Consider the following 21,618-nt stretch of genomic DNA (forward strand, 5'->3'; position numbering starts at 1 on the left):
ACCATAACATAACTAATAATTTTTTCATTCTAACAACAATAGTTAAGATAATTTTAATAACATTTTGGAAAAAGAAACCACCCTTGCTTTCAGACCATGAACTTGTACAGGGTACAAGATTCAGCTTCTAGAGATTTTTTAAAAGCAACTTTTATTAAGTCCTGGAAATCAAGGTTTACAATGGAAAATACCACAACACCTTAACAACACCAACACTAGTGGATGCCATTATAATCAATATACTCTAGTAATTAAATTATATCAAAGCAAGGAAGTATGTGTACTCCATTTGTTTTTTCACCAGACCCTGACAGAGGGCTGGTTTATTACTTATTTATAACATTCAATAAATACAATATGTGCTTTTTATTTGCTGTTCCAATGCTGTAATGTTTGTCTCACTACCTCTTTGGGCGTGGGGGTGGGGGACAAGAATCTAGGGCTCACACCAGGGCCAAAAGCAAAGCAGGAAAGCCAAGCGTCCAGCTGTCAGTCCAGGATCTCAGGAGTGAGCTCAGTTCTCTACCAGCTTAGAAATCAGGGACGCAAAAAGGGAGGCCAAGAGTCAGTCTGGAAGTTTAGCTTCTGTTCAAAGGGACAGGGAGGCCAGAATCCTAGCCACAGGCTATAGAGATTATCTGGAATCTCAGCTGCTCAGGAACCAGGAAGCTGTGCAGCTCAACTATCAGTCTGGCACAGAGTTCAGGGGCTGTGGCATGATTAGGATTTGCAATTTTGAGTGTGTGGAGAAGTAAAGAGGTCCCTCTGAAATTTTATGTGGAGCCCATCTGCTATACTGTTTTGTAGCACATTTTAAAAAGAGACAGAGAAGGGATACACTCTGCCTGTCTGAGGGGCCAACAAACAGAAATATTACTTAAACACACAAAGTTCAAGGGATCTTAGCTGTTCATCAGTCTGACTGGGACTAAGAACATTGCTGAGAACAACTTCACTTTCCAGAAAGGACTGAGCAAACAGCACCTCTGTTGTGGATACTAAAGTATTGCATAAGAGTATTCAGCTAAATAGTAGTGAAATAAATGCTAATGGTGTACTAGGCAGTTAGAAGAAAGGAGTGGAATGGTTCAAAGGCGAGATTAGAAATCTCCAAAATGACAGGATGGGTAAAAGACACAGAACCCCATACAGACCATCTTACTATCATAAATTTCTGCCACAGTGTAATATGAGCCTCCTTATACACCATTTACTACAAGTATTGGTCAGGGCTAGGCAAAATAAGAGAAGACCATGTTTAGAAAGCAAGGAAAAAAGGTGCTGAGGTTAAAATAGTACTTTTTGGGGAAAGTTTTGTGGCCCCTAATTTTGCGCTTGTAAAAATTGTGTGAATTCCTGTCTGCATATCAAATCTGCAAACAATCTACCCAGTCTGTGTGCAAATGCAGTTCTTGCATGTGCAGAAAAATACATGGGCAAATTTGTGTGTAGATGTTGATCTGAGGTAAGTTGAAAATTTGTCCCTTTCCAGGGATGAGTGGGAAAGTATTACAGTTTTGTTTGACTGTCATGTGAGAGTTGGATATTTTCCAAGTTGCTGGGCATCAATATCTCTCGAGCTGACTTTAATGGCATTGAAAATATAAAAATACACTGGATAATAGCTCTTGGAAATATCAGATATGTAAATATTATAGTTTGTGTTATAATGACAGTGACAATTGCTGCATAATCTTGAAAATCTTTTCTATAAACCATGATAATTTAGAATCTAAAAGCTATTTACTATTTACCTACTATAAGAACAAATAAATTGCAGCTCTGTTTTAAGATGAGTCACAGCCGGCAAGGAATGTGAGACCACAAGAAGGGGTTCTTCAAATATGTCCGAAAAACAAGAAAGATCAAGGACGGTGTAGGTCCACTGCTCAATGGAGAAGGTGAACTGGTAATGGAAGATGATAGGAAGGCAGAGCTGATCAATGCCTACTTTGCTTCAGTCTTCTCACAAAAAATAACATGTGACCGGATAACTAGCAAAGTTACCACAGACAATAAATAGGAAGGGTTGCAGATTGGGATAAGTAAAGAACACATCAGAGATCTTCTGACCAATTTGAATGAATTCAAATCAGCGAGACCAGATACTATCCACCTGAGGGCACTGATGGAATTAGCTGAAGAAATCTCAGAGGTTCCAGGAGACTGAAGACAGCTAATGTAGTGCTCAGCTTTAAAAAGGGGGAAAAGGAGGAGGAGGGGGCCATGCCTGCGGACAGTCGACGTAAACAAAATGTCTCGCGGCCCGCCAGAGGATTGCCCTGATGGGCCGAGTGCTGAAGATTGCCAGCCCCTGGTCGGCACAACAAACCCTGCATCTTGGCAGAAGATTAGATTAGATCAGGGGTTCTCAACCTTTTTTCTTTCTGAGGCCCCCACAAAATGCTATAAAAACTCCATGGCCCACTTGTGCCACAACTGTTTTTCTGCATATCCAGTACATTAAAAGCTGTATTAAATGGATAGTTACACAAATATACACACACACAAACACATATATATAAAAGGACAATATAGCTATAAATATAAAAAAAACTGATTTTTTTTTTTACTCAGTGTGAAATTTGTTGCTGGTGCTGATCAACAATTCTGTCAAGACATGGGGGTATGTTTGACAAGCACAGGTGCATGTCATGATCAGTGTTCATCCTGGTTCAGTCCTTTGTTTTCAGTGATGTCATGGCTGAAAATCCGGCTTCGCATAAGTAGGTGGTACTAAAGGGGATCAAAACTTTCCATGCTGCAGAAGAAGCAGTGATGTATTCATTGGAACATTCGCACCAAAATGTCTCCAGATGAACCTGATTCTGAGGGATCTGTCTGATGAATGTCAATGAGCTCTTCTAACAGTTTTGATGGGACATTGGGTGGACAACTAGCTTCAATTTTCTCACTAATGGGGTTTGTAGTCCCCATGTGTGTAGCAGCTTGTTCTGTTGTGAGTTTGGGAAAATAACCATTAAATTTGTTAAGCAGACCAGACAGATGCACTGCTAGCTGAGGTTTAATTATGTCAAAGTCCATGTTTCATTCCTGAATGAAAGAATGTAAGAGCTCAAATATATCAGTAATGCTCCCACAGAACTTTCCAGAGCTGTAGTTTTCTTCTGAATGCCACAATTCTTTCATGCAGGGCAATAAAATTAGTGTTTCCACCTTGCACAGTTTTATTCACCTTATTCATTTCCATGAATATGTCTGTGAGGTAACCCAGTTTTGTCAACCACACATCATCTTTCAGCACTTCGGTAAGTTCAGGTTTCTTATCCGCTAAGAAAGTACATAATGCTTCCTTGAGATGAAATGTACGGGCAAGCATTCTGCCTCGAGATATGCATACAAAGGTGAGATGGCTGAGCAAGAAATGGGGCTCTGCATCCACTTCCTCACAAGGTGCAGCTAAACACTTGGAGTTTGTTGCTCGGGATTTCATAAAATTAATGAGTGCTACCGCTGTGTTCAGAACACTGTAAAGAACTGGTTCAATATCTCTTGCAGCTAGTGCCTCTTGATGTAAAAAGCAGTGCATCCAAATAGTGCAAGGTGCAACAGCTTTTATTTTTTTGCACAACACCAGAATGCTTTCCAGTCATTGCTGCAGCTCCAGCAGTTCAGACCCCGATGCAATTAGTCCAGCTGATTTCTGCTGAAATCCTAAAACCATCTAACAGTTTGAAAATGTCATGATTTTGATGTTGTCTTGAGCTCTCTGGAAAACAAAAACTCTTCCTTTATTTCCTTATGCCACACATACCAAACTTAGGCAAGTAAATGGAACGTTTTCAAAATGTGTGGGGATTCATTTAGTTGTATAGCAAAATCCTTTGCATGCAGTCGATCAATACACTGAGAAACTATGTCTTCTGACATAGAAGTGATCCTTCATTTGACAGGGTCATTTGATATCAGTACTTTTGTCAGTACCTTGGCCTTCTCTCCAAACACTTCCTTGTTATTTCAATAGCACATGGCATTATCAAAGTCTCAGCAATGGTATGCAATTTTTTTGTTTTAGCAATTTTCTGTGCCACTATGTAGGATGAACTCTCAAACTTTTTATCGGCAGTAGTTGTGGATTTCATTACTGCTTTAGTACCAAGCTGTTCCTTGGCCTTTCACTCAAAAAATGAATGGTCTTATCCTAATAGATTTCATGCTTGTAATTGAATTTCTCTGCAATTTGGAGGGTTTCAAACATTCATTGGACAATACTTGTGCACAAATTACACACTGCAGTTGAGGTGTATCTCCACCTCCAGAACAAATAAAGCCAAAATTCAAATAGCTGTCTTCATATTTCCAAAATGTTGCCAGGTTAATAAGGGTTTTGTTTCTTACTCACATCACCTATTCGGTATTCTTCAGCCTTTCCGGTGGTTGAACTTATTGAGGGAAGTTTGGTATCAATTCTCTGTGGGCTTTGTTGTTTTTAAGCTGATGGCCGAATTAAAAAGTTATCCATCTCTGATATTTATTGTCTACGCTCAGAACAATTTCCCCTGTGCTCTGTAACTTGTCCTGAAATTCCACTGAAATGGCTCCTTTACATCCAGTAAATGGAGCTATGTAACCTGCGAGGCTGGTGTTACTGGGACCAGGGCAGAAACCAAGGAGTGAGCTCTCGCATGCAAGGTTTTTTGGGGGCAGAGCCAGGGCTGGGCTGGAAGGTGGTGAGACTGACTGACACGTTGGGTGGCCCCCACCTCGGGGCTCACCTGTAAGCCTGAGCCCCACCTCCTGGGGATGAAACCGGGCCATGGGCTTGGGCTTGAGCCTTGTGGGGAGGTGGGGCTTCTACACGTGGGGGGCGCCAGGGCTCAGGGCTTCAGCCCCCTGCTCCCAGCTTCAGCACTGCAGCTCCCTGCTTTAGCTCCTTGAAGGCACCAGGGCTCATGGCTTTAGACCCACAGCAGCACCGGGGCTCATGGCTCCAGGCTTCAGCCCTACAGCTCCTGGCTTCAGCCCCCTGGGGTTTTGCTAGGGCTCTGAGATTCAGACCTGTAGGTCCTGGCTTTAGCCCCTTGGGGGAACTGGGGCTCAGAGTTTCAGTGCCGCGGCTCCCGGCTTTAGCGCTGAGGGGGTGCCGGGGCTCAGGCTTCAGCTTCAGGGCACTGCAGATCCGCTGAAAGGGCTGGTGGTCCCCCAGGGGGCTGCTGATCCCCGGTTGAGAACTGCTGGACTAGATGACCCTTGCGATCCCGTCTAACCCTACGATTCAAAGTTATAGTTCAAAACGATAATTTTGAGTAGTGATATGGTGTGAGGATACTGAGGGATTTTTTATATCTAGGGGGTTTTGTTATGAAAACATCACTCTTCTCAATTAGTATCTGTTTCTACTGGACACTTTGCACTCAGTGACTATCTCATTTAATTCTGGTGGGAGTGCTGTTAGATATTGGCCCTGCTAGGGACTGTTGGTGCTGCTTTGACCACCATCCCCAGCTGCTCAGTTGGGATTCTCCTAGCATGGGGTGAAAGCCTAGATGGTACTATGCCAGTTCTAAGCCACTCGTTCCTTGCTGATGTTACATAAGTATGTTGGAGACATGGTCAGAGTGTGCTCTGGTGATCCCTGGTCATCATAGCAGCCCCAAGGGGCTGTTATAAGTAGATGGAAGTTAGAGCATCCTGAGGGCTGCTCTAACTTATATCTGGGGATGAGCCAATCCCTGACAGCCCAATGATCCCCCACACTGCACTGAGCAGAATTCTGATGCAGCTGAGGATTTACCCGTGATTTCTAATGTGGTTTCTTTAGTGTGTCTGTATTAATTCCTACCTCAAACTATTCAGAAAAGAAACTGAAACTGTTATCTCTTAGATAGCTCAGTTGGAAACTGAGCCAAGCTGTTTGGAGATGAATTTATTCTGAAGGAGGAAATGGGATAGCATGGGCCACCCCAAGCCAGAGAGCAATCTGATGTCCTTTGTCACACACCTAATTTTTTGACTCCTTGGTTCCTCCTTCAGGAAGATGAAACCAATCATGCTCATCTTTGATCGCCTCATTTTAGCAGGGCAGCAGGAGGAAAGTTGCACTGCCACTGTTCTGTGATGCCCTCCCCCAGCTAACTAACCCCTGAGGGGCATTTGGAAAATGCTGTCACAGACCTGGCTTTAGGAAAATGTGTCCAGTTTTTAACTGATTTTAATGTGATGTTGCACGTCCTGCACTTGGATGGGCTAATCAGGAATGTAAAAAAGTAATTGATGTGCATCGGTGCCCATTAGAGTTCCCAAACACTGGACTGGGACATCCCATTAAGGAGCACAGGTTTGAACAAATGAGAGGTCTTATGTAACATTTTATTTCTGAAGCTGTATACTTTCCTGATGCTTATTCAGCCAACAAAACATGCAGATTTTTTGTTTTTCTTCAACAGATTGGTTTAAGAAGATTTTATTGGCAGTGTCTGACTTACCGTACAGTGGCAATGAATCTAAACTAGTTAATTAGATACAAATTGCTTGGCCTACCGGCAATATTTTTAGGCTGCTGCTGATTGCTATTTTAATTTCAAAAGGAAACTCTGTGGTTAAACCGTAACATAGGTATTTTTAGCATGAAGATCATGTTAACAGATTTGAACAAAACAGAACCAGTGGTACATGCAGCTCTGCTTAGTACTTGGACATACCATATATAGTCTTACATTTCCTCACCAAATGCTACTGTACCTTTATTTGGGACATCAGTTATTTAAAATGGCACATTATTGCGACATCCATACAATGAAGTCAGCTTGGATGACAACGATGTCTTCCTTTGTGAGTTTTTAGATGCATTTTATGTTTTCCTACAGAACAATTAAAAGCTACTTTTTAAAAGGCCACCAGTTTGGTGGTCATAAAGGACGGACTCTTCAGGCAACAACCCATTTGTTAATCATTAAGGTTTTTTTAAGCTGACGCTGCGAAATGATGCTGGCCTTCTGCCACTGCACTGACCATTTCAAGCTGCAGACTGTTTTACTGTTTCTCTACTTGCGTAGGTGGTAGCAAAGGTTATGAGAAAGACATCATTTGCTAGTTATGTTTCCTTATCAAATGTCTTCAGGGTTTAAAAGGCAGCACTGTACTTAAATGTAGTTACATTAACGTTTGCAAAGTAATGGCAATTAAAAACATTATATTTTTAATATGCAGAGTTTCCATTTGGGTAATATATTTAAGACTGCAACATAACATTTAGATAAAGGATGACAATTTACTATTAGTGAGTGCCATGTCTAAATCACTGCAGCCCAGAATGGTTTGCTATAAACTTTATTACCTAAAGTTTGTGATATGTGGAAGATTTGAAAAAGGCATATTTATTAAGTTATATACTCAAATGGGGAGGGGGGGAGGAAGGTATTAAAAAGAATGACAATACAATGAGTTTTATGATGTTCGTAATGGGTTTTGACAGGTATTAGGTTTGTACACACATTCCATACATCCTATTGACAAATTTAATACACGTTTACTCTGTTATTATAAGACACTCCAGTCCTTTTTCATAAAAGAATATACATTACCTGGCTATAACATAACATGATCTGCTAATGTCAATCTTTACTGTAAAGGAGATGAGATGCTACACTTCTAAAACTGTTTTCTTTCTCTTTGGTAGAAAGAGAAACCTTAAACTGAAAATTCTGCAAACTGAAAATATACCATACTGCCTCCTCCTGGAGCAAGGGCAGGTGATAGGATGAAAGAGATTGGAAGATGATCTATCAATCCCATAGGCTGGAGATCCATGGGGAACTGTGGCCTGAATCTAATGGATCTTTGCCTTACACATGAAGTGCTCCCCATACCGTTTCCCAACATTGGCAATCTAGTTTGTTCAGTTCCTATGCTGCTAGTAGCCCTTCTGGTGGCTTTTATACAATTCTGTCCCATCCAATGGAGGATGAAGCTATAGAGCAAGTTAATGTTGACCCTGCTAATAGAAACTTAAGCAGCTGTTTCCCACTAAGTGACAATGGGTTTTTGTTGGAGCATGTGCCCCAAGTCCCTGACTCCACTCTCTAGGCCAGGTCCTCTACCCTCCCCTCAAAATTCAGCTGGAGCTCTGCTCACTTTTTTGTTGTTGTTGTTGCAGAGAGGCAGCCGGGAGCTATGAGAGTGGGGAAGCATACTACCTTTTTCTCCCATTCTCTGCCCCACCCCAATTGTAAAACTAACCAAGAATTGCTGCTCCCTGTCACACCATACAGGGGAAAATATAGCACTTACTTTCTCCAATAATGAGATGGACATGCCTTCAGCTTTTCTGTCTTTTTAAAGAAATAACATTTTTTTGGAGATTTTTTGTTGTTGTTTGAATTTCACAAACACCTACAACATTTCAAAACAGTAGTTTAGAGTTGCATTCTGTGTGATGCAAAGTTGAGAGACACCACTCCAGTCTCTTCAGTCTGGGTATGTAGCCAATATTGAATCTTTGTAGGACTACTGTATACACTTATATTAGATACAGAAATCTGGTACTTATTTAGGTGAGAACAATCATGTCCTTGGTTAACGTGAAAGTGTTTTTTAGCAGCCGTGCAATATGATGTTACACCCTGATTTCAAATTTGGTTTAGGTCTCATTAGAAAAAGCCCTTACGAGTTTCTTTTTTAAAAGATTTTCATAAGAAGTCTGCTCATTCACATAATTGTACCCTTCCCATGTGTATATCCTAAATCCTTTAATCCATTCTATAATGTTAAAATGTCTAACAACAATTTTTCCTTTAATAAAAACTGAATATACTTTGCAGTATTTGGTTTTAATATATGCTGCATAAATCAGCATGTAGCCTAATGCTGTTCAGTGGAAATTATTTTAATTCTTAGCATGTTATTGAGAAAGTGGAACAAGGACTTTAGGTATTAAATTTCATTTTTAAAGGCAGGGTTTTATTTAAAGACTTAACTTACTTTTATTAAATCTTAATAAAAATATCATCCGGCCATATTTTTATTAACATTGTAACATTTAGTCAGGTTAATTGGTAACTGTATATTTTAAATGAAAATAAACCAGATTGGTCGTCATGTTTGAGAGCCATATTGTGTTCTATAGGGGCTGAAAACCCAAAAGGAACACAACCATGCTATGACTTGTACACTCACGGTGGATTACTGCTTTGTGGGTGAAATTCACTCCAGTGCAAAGGTCTCACACACAAAGGCAGCAGTTGGCACCACCATGTTGCGCAACAGACACTTGACAAAATACCGTACTCAGTGATGAACGTGGGGCGGGGGGGGGGGGGCGGAATCATTCAGTCGTTCAACGTTTCTTGAAAAGTTAGCACAGACCTCAAAATTTTTACTATGGACACGTTGCTGACCCCTGCACAAAGAAGCAGATCCCTGGGTCATGTCAACTGTCCATAGTTCCATTAGTCAATGGAGCTATAATAATTAAGAGTTGAGGATCTGTGCCAGAGCCTTCTACACCATTTTAGGTACACTGTAATATACCATACTCTGAATGAGAATTTTCCTGTAGTTTAGCACATCTACAGGTTTATGCTCTTTTTGGAGATCACCATTGTTCAAAATTAAGTAAATCTTAGTTTAAAATGGGAGTTCACAGAGAAGCAGGCCTATTGGGTCAATGGGATCTGAAGTTTATAAATCTGAAGACGCAGGCCATATGAGCAACTTTGCAAGGGCCACTGCAAACATTTCCTTATGGTTGCATCACCATCTACACAGAGGAGGAAAAAAATATGGAGGGGTGATTTAACATGGGAGTTTCCATCAGACTTTCTAGGTGGTGGGAGGTTGTTTCATTGCACAGCAGACAGGAGTAGGACTCACCAATCCCGCTGATTCCTCAGATCTAAAGGGGTTTTCAGTAGCTCTCAGGGCATCCATGGAGGGTAGGGAGATACACAGAGCCCCAGGAAACTGGCTAACTAATAAATGCTAGATAAAAGGCCAACTGAGGATACTTCAAATATAATTTTGTAAATGACAGGGAACATACAAGACTTGCTTTTCATAACTCTGATTACTTTGTACAGTTTTATCTGACTGTAGGCACAGCTTATAATGACACCTGTAGTTAAGGTTGCCTTACACTTTCCATCATAAAACCCTGTTTTCACTTATCATTTATAACCTTAGTTCCCATTGAAATCACTGGGAGCTGCAAGTGCTCAGCACCTTTGAAAACCAGGCCACTTCTCTTTAGGTGCCTAAATGTGGACTTAAGAGCCTAACTGTAGGCATTTAGGTTTGGAAATGCTGATGAATAATAATGTCATCTTTTTCTTTCATGGACATATTAATTACTCCCAATACGATGCACTTTTTGTGTCAACTTGGGCCACTTTTATTTCCTGCCTCAGAGTGGACAGCTCTAGATCTGAGTCCTTTCACTGTTCATGCTAAGATGTGAAAGCACATTGCTTATATAATCTTAATTATAAAATGCTTAGCAAATCACTTTTGCATCTGCTGTAGCATGACTCAAGCTGAACAACAAAATGAGGTTTTTTTCCAGGCACGGCATGACACCACTAGAAATGGCCCTGAGAGCTTTCAAAGCCATAAATAGAAGAACGTTGGCTTATCTGGCAATTTTTTGTCTCTGATAAGATATTCTTACTGATGATCCTGACTTATGAGTTGCAAATCCTCACTTGTTGTTGTGATCGAGGCACCTCAAGGTACAGTGCAGAAGATGGGCCACTTGGAGGCCTTCCCATAGATTCTCTCTTCAGAATAAGATCTTCCAAAGCTTTTTTTATTGTTAACAACAACTTGGTATGTTGTACATCATACTATAGTGCTAGTAACATATGCTCGTGTCATGGGGATCCTTGCCTAGAATGCCATCCTGTGGCAGAACAGGTGCACCTTCCTCAGTTTCCCTTTCTTCTGGTCCCCAGTAACTCCATCCGGGCTTTCTCTTGATTCAATAATACCCCCTTGGGGGACAGTTTATTACAAAAACATAATTCAAACAAGTCATAACAAAAGTATCCAAATATAATCCATTTCTCACCACCAGTGTATCTAGTCCTTAAAATCCCACATGCTTTAATCTGTTGACATAGCACATACCATGCTCCAGAGCCTGCCGCCACACATGGGCTTTTCTTCAGCCCGCATGTGTCCTTTTATCAAGACAACTACCCTAGCTCTCCCAGCTGGAGTGCAATCCCATTCCTGCCAGCAGGCACCCTCCCCACGCCCGCCACCACAGCTTCTCCGCTGGGAGCTCATCTTCATCAGAGGAGCATTCCTCACTCTCCCTGGCTCTCAGCCCTCTGGCTCCAGCTATCCTGCATGGAGATGTCAGAGGGCAAGTCCCTCCACTGCTCCCCTGCTTTCAGCCCTCTCTGGACCTTTGCTCTCTGGCATTGAAGGCAGCAGGCAAATCCCTTTGGTGCTCTTTGGCCTTCAGCCCTCTGGCCCTGACTCTCTGGCTTGCAGTGATCAGCCAGAAAACCCCCTTTAGCTGCTCTTGCCTTCAGTCTTCACCCAGGAACCACCTACAGCTTCCTTCAGGGCCCTCCTCTAGTCTGCTTGCCTCTGGCACCTCTGACCTGCCAATATCTCATTCCCAGGCAGCTCTCATCTGCCCTTTTCCTGACTAACCTAGAGAACTCTCTCTTCCCTTTTTCTGACTGACTCCAACTCATCAAGTATGTCATTTAGATGGCCCAATTAGGAAGCAGTTGATGAGTCACAGGTTCACTGGCTTCTTCCCTCTTAAAGGGCCGGTGCTACCTTGTGACACCATGGAATTATAACCTTCAGATTGATCTGTAACTAGCACTATAAAAATGTCAGATTAAATAAATAACTACGGTAGAGAGTACATATGCAAATCAGGAGGGGATGGATGGATCGATCATGGGAAATGCCTTTTTGATACAAGAAAAATTGGCCCATTTTCTCTTTTATAGAACTCACAGGATATAGACAGAAGAGAAAAAAATAAGGGGTATGGATGGCAATATAAATACCACAAAGGTACAAAGAACTTATTTATCACCTCTTTAGAGTTTCTTATGTTTCTCAGTATTTTCCATTCAGCCAGCCATGCTACTAAATTCAGGACTCACTGGATTCTGTTCCTTGCACAGTCCCTGGGATAGCAGATCCACCTAAATAGTTAGTCAAATGGGGTAAAGCACCAATATATGAAATTACTATGGCCTCCTAGGCTGTACAGGCATGAATGACCTTGGACAACAATTGTACTGGGTGGGGGAGACCCTGAGAGATTGAATTCTGAGGTAATGCATTATTTGCAGCTTCTTAGAGATGCTTCTCTGGCTCTCTCAAGTAGAATATTGGAATCCTGTGGCTTTCTGGCATCATGAAGGCATCTATTTTTGAATGTCCAAACTTCTGTGTTAATTCCTTGAAGAATTCATAGATTCCAAGGCCAGAAGGGACCATTGTGATCATCTAGTCTGACCTCCTGCATAACACAGACCATTGATAGATCTTGCTCCTCCATACTGGCCCTCATAATGCATCCACTATCATTTCAATTCTTTACCACCACTCACTTATATCTTCATTCCATCAATATTTATTTTCCAAAGAATCAGTAATGCACAACACACAACAGAAGAGGCTGTATCCTGCACCAAAGAACAGTGCATGGTACCGTGAAATGTATAAGGAGCTTTATGTTTATCTTGAAGGTATTCTTCTTTTTATTTTCATCAGCCCAGATCCCAATTTGTCATGTTCATCTGCTTGCATTGATTTTTCAAAACTATGCTAGATTCTTCCTGACCATTTTATTTTGTTTTGCTTGGTATCATAGCCATATGGAATCACGCAAATGGTTTAGATGCGTGAGAGTTTCTTTCTCTTCCAAAAACTATATTTTCCACTGAAGAATTCTCTTAAGTTTAACAATGCAGCTCATATTACGCAAAATACCTACTTATGATCAAACAACATTCAATAGCCATTGACCGTAGCCCTCAAAAAAGAAAAATGGGGAACAGAACAAATCATCATGCTCTACAAAGAGAAATGGGATCACTATGGCAGAACATGAAGGACATCTCTTATTCTCTATCTATTTCTTTTAAACAATATCTTGAATAGGTTGCACTAGACCACAAAACATCTCTTCAGGTTAGAATCATGGCAAAAACAGGAAGTTTAGGTAGCAGCAAGCTAATCTGCCACCCATTCTGTTCTCCTGACATCCATTAAGAAGTGACTGGAATAATACATACAAAAGTCTTTCCACCCAACATATATCCCTCCCCTAGTCCAATTTCCCTGCACCAGCTGGGTTAACTGAATCACTGAACCTATTAGTTACAGAAAATAGTTCTCACTAGTTATTTCAGGGTGTGTCTGCAAGGGGGATTAATGCACAGATTGTTGATGTGTGTTAGGTAACTCGCGAGTTATACTGATAGCATGCACAGAGACACCCGTTCCGTTTTCAGTACACATCACATGAACACACAGCAGCAGTTTGCTGTCGACTGAGGGCAGAGTTCTCGGAGGGTATCCCCTGGGCCTTTGCTTCACTGCTGAGCAGCATGCATGTGGGGATTGTTTTAGCAGTGAATTGTGGAAAGCCAACTGGGTTCAAATATTTTTTAAAAAATCCCACATTTTCGCCGTCTCCATCCCGTACTTCCTTTCTGGGAGGTCTTGTGGCATTTCAAATTGCTGTCAGCAAACAATGGACCCGACAATTTTCCACACCACTATCGTGACAAGTGCAAATACACATGGGCTGCTCGGGCTGTACCACAGCTCTCCAATCCAGATGAATTCGGCACTGGACTTCTGCCATTGCGCCACTGAAAAGGAGATGTGGGAGTAAGAGAATATTCTCTGGCAGCAGCAGCTTCTCTGGCAGCAGGAGGATACTCTGCAGTGGTGGCAGCAGGATGAGGTGGAAGAATCATAGGACACTGAGCGGTTCCTGGATTAACTACACGACATTCAGTGCCATTTCTGGGCCCACGAAACCAGCATGGACTGGTGGGAGAGGATCATTTTGAAGAGCTGAGGTGACCAGCAGTGGTGATGGAACTTCAGAATGATGACGGGTACCTTTTCTGAGATCTGTTCAGAACTGACTCCAGAGCTTCAGTGACAGTATTCCAATACTCATGGAGAAACAGCCTGCCATTGCCATCTGGAAGCTGGCCATTTCAGAATGTTGCCATCTGTAGCCAACCAATTAGGCACGGTGAGATCAACCCGTTGGAGTCATTCTTATTGCAGGTCTGCTATGCCATTGAAAAGGTGCTATTTAGCAAGGTCATGAAGCTGGGTAATGCTCAGGAGACTAATGATAGCTTTCCACACATCGGGTTCCCAAACTTCATTAGGGCAACTGATGGAACTCCCCAGGGCACAGAATTTATAAAGAGAAAGGGGCATTTCTCTATGGCGCTCCAAGGAATGATTGAATACCGCAGCAGTTTTACAGACATAAGGGACCCTGATGCTAGGATCTTTCTGATCTCAGTACTATTTAAATTAATGGAGAAAGGACTGTTCACCCTCAGGACCAATGTGGACATTAATGGTGTGGTGGCTGGTCCAGTTATTCGGGTAGACATGGCTTACCTGCTCATATGCTGGCTAATGAAGCCATATACAGGCCACATGGACAGAAGAAAGGACCGCTTTAACTATCACCTGAATAGCTGAAAAATGGTAGTCAAGTGTGCATTGGCTGTTTGAAAGGCAGATGGCTCTGCTTCTGTAATAGCAGAAAAAAGTTCCAACCATTATAGCTCTGTGCTATGTTTTACACAACATTTGTAAGAACAATCAGGAAAGCCTTACTGATGGGTGAGAGGCTGAGGTGCAGAGACTTGCTCGGAGGTTCAACCAGCCAACAAGACATCCTACAGAGAACACAAACACCCAGGGGAATGCGGTCAAGGTGTTTATTGTTCATATTTTGAGTCTCCTGCCTGAACATGTTAGCTTGTGGAGTGTGTGTTGGGATGTAGTCATTGCAAGCACCGTCTAGTGTGTGTGGGTGGTTGAAGTTTAACGTTCCTTATGTGCTTTTTGCAAAACCCTATCAATTATTTCAGCTTTGTCAAGGAGTTTGTGTTACATCTATTATGAGTCATCGTCACATTTATTGTAAATGGTTTTATTATGAAAGGACAGTAAAAAACAATGATAAAGTTTTAAATGAAACTACTGGAAAATAATATCTTTGTATCTGGAAATGCATGTAACTAACCAATCTTCTTAAGTAACCAACTACACACAAACCTTTTAATTTCTGCAACAGAGCAAACAAAACTCAAAATGCAACAGTAAAAAATTTCAAATGGAACAATTTAGGATGGGGCAGGTACATTAAATTAAAGGCAAGTATCTACCTTGCCTCTGGATCTTCTTGCCTGCATGGGTTCTTAGGTGTGACTTTACCTCCCTGTTTCTGACAGTGTGAAGCATCAGATGCTTCAGAGACCATGAACAGAACAGAGCAATGTTGAGTGATCTATCCCCTGTAGTCCAGTCCCATCTTTTGGCAGCTGGAGATTAGGAGTCCTTGGAGCCAGAGGTTGCATTCTTGATCATCTTGGCTAACAGTTATTGATGGACCTATCCTCCATGAATTTCTTTAATTCTTTTTTGAACCCAGTTGTACTTTTGGCTTTCACAACATCCCATGGCAACGAGTTCCCAGGTTGACTGTGTGTTGTGTGAAGAACTGCCTTATATTTATTTTAAACCTACTGCTTATTAACTTAAGTAGGGGGTCACCCAGTGCTTGTGTTATGTGAAAGGGATAAATAATTCTTTCTTATTCACTTTCTATATACCATTCATGATTTTATAGACCCCTTTCATATCCTCCCTTACGTGTCTCTCTCCTAAACTGAACAGTCCCAGGTTTTTAATCTCGCCTGGTATGAAAGCTGTTTCATATCCCTACTCAATTTTGTTGCCCTTCTCTGTACATTTTCCAGTTCTAATATATCTTTTCTGAGACGAGGTGACCAGAACTGCTTGCAGTATTCAAGTTGTGCGTATACCATAGATAGTGGCATTATGATATTTTCTGTCTTATTCTCTATCACTTTCCCAATGGTTCCTAACATTCTGTTAGCTTTTTTGACTGCCGCTGCATGTTCAGTGGATGTTTTCAGGAAACTGCCCATGATGGCTCCAAGATCTCTTTCTTCAGTGGTAACAGCTAATTTTGACTCCATCATTTTGTATGTAGAGCTGGATTATTTTTTTTCAGTGTGCATTACTTTGCACTTATCAACATTGAATTTCATCTGCCAATTTGTCATCCAGTTTAGTGAGATACCTTTGTAACTTTTCGTAGTCAGCTTTGGTCTTAACTATCGGCTGAGTAATTTTGTATTGTCTGCAAGTATTGCTACCTCACCGTTCACCCCCTTTTCCAGGTCATTTATAAATCTGCTGAACAGCATAGGTCCCAGTACAGATTCTTGGGGGATCCTGCTATTTACCTCTCTCCATTGTGAAAACTGACCATTTATTCCTACCCTTCCTATCTTTTGACCAATTTCTGATCCATGACAGGACCATTCCTCTTATTCCATGACTCCTTACTTTGCTTAAGAGCCTCTGGTGAGTGACCTTGTCAAAAGTACAAGTACACTATTGACTGGATCACCCGTGTCCACATACATGTTGACTCCCTCAAAAAATTCTAATGAGTTGGTGAAGCATGATTTCCCTTTACAAAAGCCGTGTTGACTCTTCCCCAACATTTTGTGTTTATTTATATATGTGCCTGAATACTTTGATCTTTACTACAGTTTTAATCAATCTGCCTGGTGCTGAAGTTAGGCTTACTGGGATGTATTTGCCAGGATTGCCTCTGAAGCCTTTTTTCAAAATAGGTATTACATTAAGTACACTCCAGTCATCTGGTACAGAGGCTGATTTAAGCAATAAGTTATATACCACAGTTAGCAGTCCTACAATTTCATATCTGAATTCCCACAGAGCTCTTGGGTGAATACCATCTGGTCCTGGTGACTTCTTATTATTTAACTTATCAATTTGTTCCAAAACCTCCTCTATTGACACCTGAACCTGAGACAGTTCCTCAGATTTGTTACCTAAAAAGAATAACTCGGATGTGGGGATCTCCCCCATAACCTCTGCAGTGAAGTCTGATGTTAAGAATTCATTTAGCTTCTCTGCAATGGCTGTGTCTTCCTTGAGTGCTCCTTTAGCACCTTGATCATGCAGTGGTTCCACAGACTGTTTGGCAGGCTTCCTGCTTCTGAAGTATTGTTTTATTTTTAAATTGCTGTTAATTTTTGTGTCCTTATATAGTTGTTCTTCAAATTCTTTCTTGGCCTGCCTTATTATTCTTTTATACTTCACTTGCCACAGCGTATGCTCTTTTCTAGTTTCTTCACTAGGATTTGACTTCCAGTTTTTAAAGGATTTTTTTTTCTTTAACCACCTTTTTTACTCTGTTTAGCCAGGGAGGCATTTGTTTTGGTCTTCTTATGGCTAGTTTTTTATACTTGGGGTATACATTTAGTTTGAGCCTCTATTATGGTGTTTTTAAATAAGCTCCATGCAGTTTGCAGGCATTTCACCCTTGTGACTGTTCCTTTTAATTTCCATTTAACTAGCAGCCTCATTTTTGTGCAGTTCCTATTTTTTAAATTAAATGCTGCTATGGTGGGTTCCTTTGGCATTTTTCTTCTTATAATGACGTTACATTTAATTAGATTATGGTCACTATTGCGGAGTTGTAAATCTATATTCACTTCTTGGACCTGATCCTGTGCTCTGTTTAGGACTAAATCAAGCAGTATTGTTTGTGGTCTTGACCGGCATGCAATGTACATGTATACCTCATGTAAACTATGAAAAACTAATCCAATTTCTTTTCCTGTAAGCACTGTCTCAATAAATTGAATTTTGCACAGATGAATGCCTTCGTTATTAGAATCTGCTGGTGAGGGGTGGGGTGGGGCACAGACTGTGACTGGGCCATGTTGGCAGTGCCATTTTGAAATAGCAAAAAGGGTGAGCGGGAGGGTGGCGGGAGCTCCTAGCTCACATCCACCACCAGTCATAATAGATAATAAATTATGAACATAGGTACTTGCATAGGTCAAAGTTCTCTCCAGGGGTTCTGACTCTTTGGTCCTGGCCTGGGTTTCTGTCAGGCTCAGCCAATGCAGAGCAGGAATAGGGATCCACTGTATCAGGGGAGGACTGGGCCTGGCTTTGTAGCTTGGTTGTGGTAAGGTTCCTGAGTCTCAAAAAGATTCTGTCTCTCAGGGGGCAGCTCCTTTCCAGCATCCTCCTGATCATCCTCTGATTGTCTTCAGAGAGACAGCCAATCAAGGCAGAGCAGGCCCATATACAAAGAGAGCTGTGGGGCAGAGGTGGCAGTTCCCTCTTGGGAGCCTAGGGACAAAGGACTGGGTCCCTGAAGGGCTGAGGGAACCGCCAGCACCCTGGACAGAGCAGTGCTGGGCCAGATCAGTGGAGCAAGAGGGAGCTCCAGCCTGACTGGCTGGAAAACTGAAGCCCTGATATAGGGGCAGAGAAGGTGCTAGTGCTCTGGGGAAGTGGCCCAGGGCAACAAATGGCGGGGGTTGAAGGAGACGCAGCACGTGGCTGCTGCCTAGATGGTCCCTGGGTCGGAACCGGAGTATTGAGTGAGCTCGGGTCTCCCCCCACCCTTGTACCCTTTTGCCACTGAAGGGAGTGGCCAGTGAAGGGCTGCAGTTTGCCACTGAGGCAAGTGGCAAGAACCTTGGGCTGCAGCTGGCCACGGAGGCAAGTAGCTGGACAGAGGACTGCTGTTCCCCAGGAAGTGGGGGAGACCGGAATGGGGCATGGCTGGAGGGCTGTGTCCTGAGGGACGCAGGTCCAGAGCAGAAGTGATGATGGTGATGAGACACCACCAGAGGGGGGCGCCCTGCGAAAAGATGGAGCTAAGTCCCAGAACAATCAGCAGGAGGCATCATGGTGGTGAGTTGGAACCATTACAGTCTGATGGAATAACTGGCATTAGGCAAGGGAAATATCTGGGATCAGATGGAAGTATTACATGATATCTTATTTTGGAGTCTTTATCTAACTTTATTGCCCAAGTAATCATTTTTATTCTGTTAATAACTGGCACAAGCTAGTTCTTTCTGATGCCAACATTTGCTTTGAGGATGTCCTTACCATCAATGTGACATGCATCACTGCGATTTGTTCATATTTTGATAAATCAATAGCTGTCAATACATTTTATTTAATCTGGATTTTGCATTACTTTTTATTGAGATTATTTGTATTTTTAATCATCCCTTGGCAGCAGGACATCTGGCTCTCTGCTTATCTCTGGGGTTCTAAATATGGATTTGTGCACCTCTCAGTTGCTACCATTGGTGCCTCATGTTAACAAGTCTTGTATGTCTGCTGAATATGTAATGTACCCATCAGATACATTTTTGGTCCATAGCCAAAAGGTTTAAAGTGAATGCACATACACATACAAAGCATTATGACTGAACGCCAGGCTGCTATTAGTAACATTTTTGTTGTCGATACTTTCACGCTGATGGTGTGGTGTTGCCTTCTATTTTTATAGATCATTTATATGAAGAAAGTGGGAGTACTGTGTAGCAGAGGCATCACAGTCTAATGGAATTAGAATAGGGCTCCAACTGAGGAATTTCTGAGATCTAAGTCCTGCTCTGTCCTTTATTGGCAAATGTGGCCTTGGACAAAGCACTTAACCTTCCCAGGTCTCAGTTTTCTAATTGCTAAAATAGGGCTAATTACACTTACCTTTCTCGCAGTATTGTTGTGAGAATTATTCAGTTTTCAATAGCACTCTGAAGATGCCACAAAAGCAATAGGTGTTTTTATTAAAGTAGTCAAAGGTACTGTCAACAACTCCTAGAACATTAAAGCAGTGGACCTAGTCAGGGGGAGGTTTCCACCTTCCTTTGTTCCTGTAGTAAAACAGCTGTAAATTATATCCATATTTTTACTCATGAGGTGAAATCATGTTAAATGGATGCTGGGTCACTGCATAATGATAGGAATATTAGTAGGCTGCTTTAGCCGTCTAAGAAGAATAGGTAATTTGCTTCTCAAGCAACCCTTACTTCTCTAGGGAAATGTTGGCTGTTTATCCATTCTATCAGCAATGTTCAGAAGAGCTTAAAACCTCTGGGATTTTTTTCTTCTTTTTTAATGTTTTGGGTAGAATTATACTGCATGGTATAACAATGTACATAAAGAGCTTTGTTTCACTTTATATTCCTCTTTAGTTTACTTTTGACTGAGTCTGACTCTACATTGTCTCACTCTTGCTGTACCATTTATTAGAACCACTTTTTCTAAATCTCTTATGCTGCAGTAAACCTGGCTCTATTTATTAGCACCCAAGAGAAGACTAATACATTGCTTGGCATGACGAGCCCCCATATACTTCCTTGGATGCTAATTTTGTTGAACTGGACTGAGAGAGAACACTGTTACAGTTAATCACTCAGCATGTGACAAGTCACAGCTGAAGGCATAAAGACTGTGTGAACCATTTATTGAACAACGTGAACCATATTGAGTTTATGGTTTTTACAATACTCTGAATAGATATGGAAACTTGTTACTACAAAATATTTAGGTCACATACTTACAGGGCTAGTTGTATAGCTATAACTACATAACTATGAATATGGTTTTAATGTGTAGAGTTGTTAACATACAAAGAATAACTCGCTCTGCAGTGGGGAAGGAAACCAGCATGACAAGCTTTCACTGCCTGTACCAGGGGGAGTTAGGACCAGGGGAGAAGAAAGAAGCAGAGTGGTGCCAATCCCAGTAGAGTCAAACAGGAGTGGTACTACCTCCAAAGTTGGACACTGGCTGGCTAGCCCTGTCATAAAGAGACAAGGGGCAAGAGAGGGAGCAGAACCTCAAGCAATTGGCTTCCCAGTTTGACAAATTTTGTCATGCAAGATGGCTTTATGATCTGTCAGATTATCTGAGACTCACATGAGACAGAGATTACATAACATACCATACTTTCCAACATATGCAAAGAAGAATATACAACAAACCTCATTTTAAATTTGAAAGCAAAGTCAAATTTTGATTATAAGAAAGCTATCTGTGATAAGTGGGGGAATGGCACTGACAACATGTAATTGCAATATTGACATGTTAATAAATATCTGTGGGAAGTCAGGGCAGAGAGAAGCATAGGACCAGATGCTGTTAGCAACTGTGACAGAAAAATAAAGATCAATACCCAAGACTTTGTCCTAGTGCTTCCAGAACGAACGTCCTGTGATCAGAATGTTCAGTATTTACACAGTATTTACAGCATGTACAGTATTTACAATGATAGGCAAGAAGTTACTCACCTTGTGCAGTAATGATAGTTCTTCAAGATGTGTGTCCCTGTGGGTGCTCCACTGTAGGTGTGCTTGCATCTCTACACTACTGATTGGAGAACTTTGGGAGCAGTGTCAGATAGGGCCCGCACATGCATGGTCTCTCCTAGTGCTGTGCCGTGAGACTAGCCAGCACAGGGACTCTGGAATGTCTGATGTACAAAGGTCCCTGGCATGGTGGGATTCTGCCCATACTGATGGTCTCGGAGTCAGTGCC

The 21,618-nt window shown here is 41.7% G+C and overlaps 2 protein-coding genes across 5 annotated transcripts in view; one reads left to right on the top strand and one right to left on the bottom strand.

Moving 5' to 3' along the window:
- The window catches only part of RNLS (renalase, FAD dependent amine oxidase), a 155,722-nt gene that overhangs the window by 49,399 nt on the left and 84,705 nt on the right, over positions 1-21,618 (bottom strand). The gene's annotated exons all lie outside the window — the stretch shown is intronic.
- The window catches only part of LOC311523530 (lysosomal acid lipase/cholesteryl ester hydrolase-like), a 136,898-nt gene that overhangs the window by 97 nt on the left and 115,183 nt on the right, over positions 1-21,618 (top strand). The window lies entirely within an intron of this gene.

Source organism: Lepidochelys olivacea, assembly GCF_965140295.1.
Source record: "Lepidochelys olivacea isolate rLepOli2 genome assembly, chromosome: 7".
NCBI lineage: Eukaryota > Metazoa > Chordata > Testudines > Cheloniidae > Lepidochelys > Lepidochelys olivacea.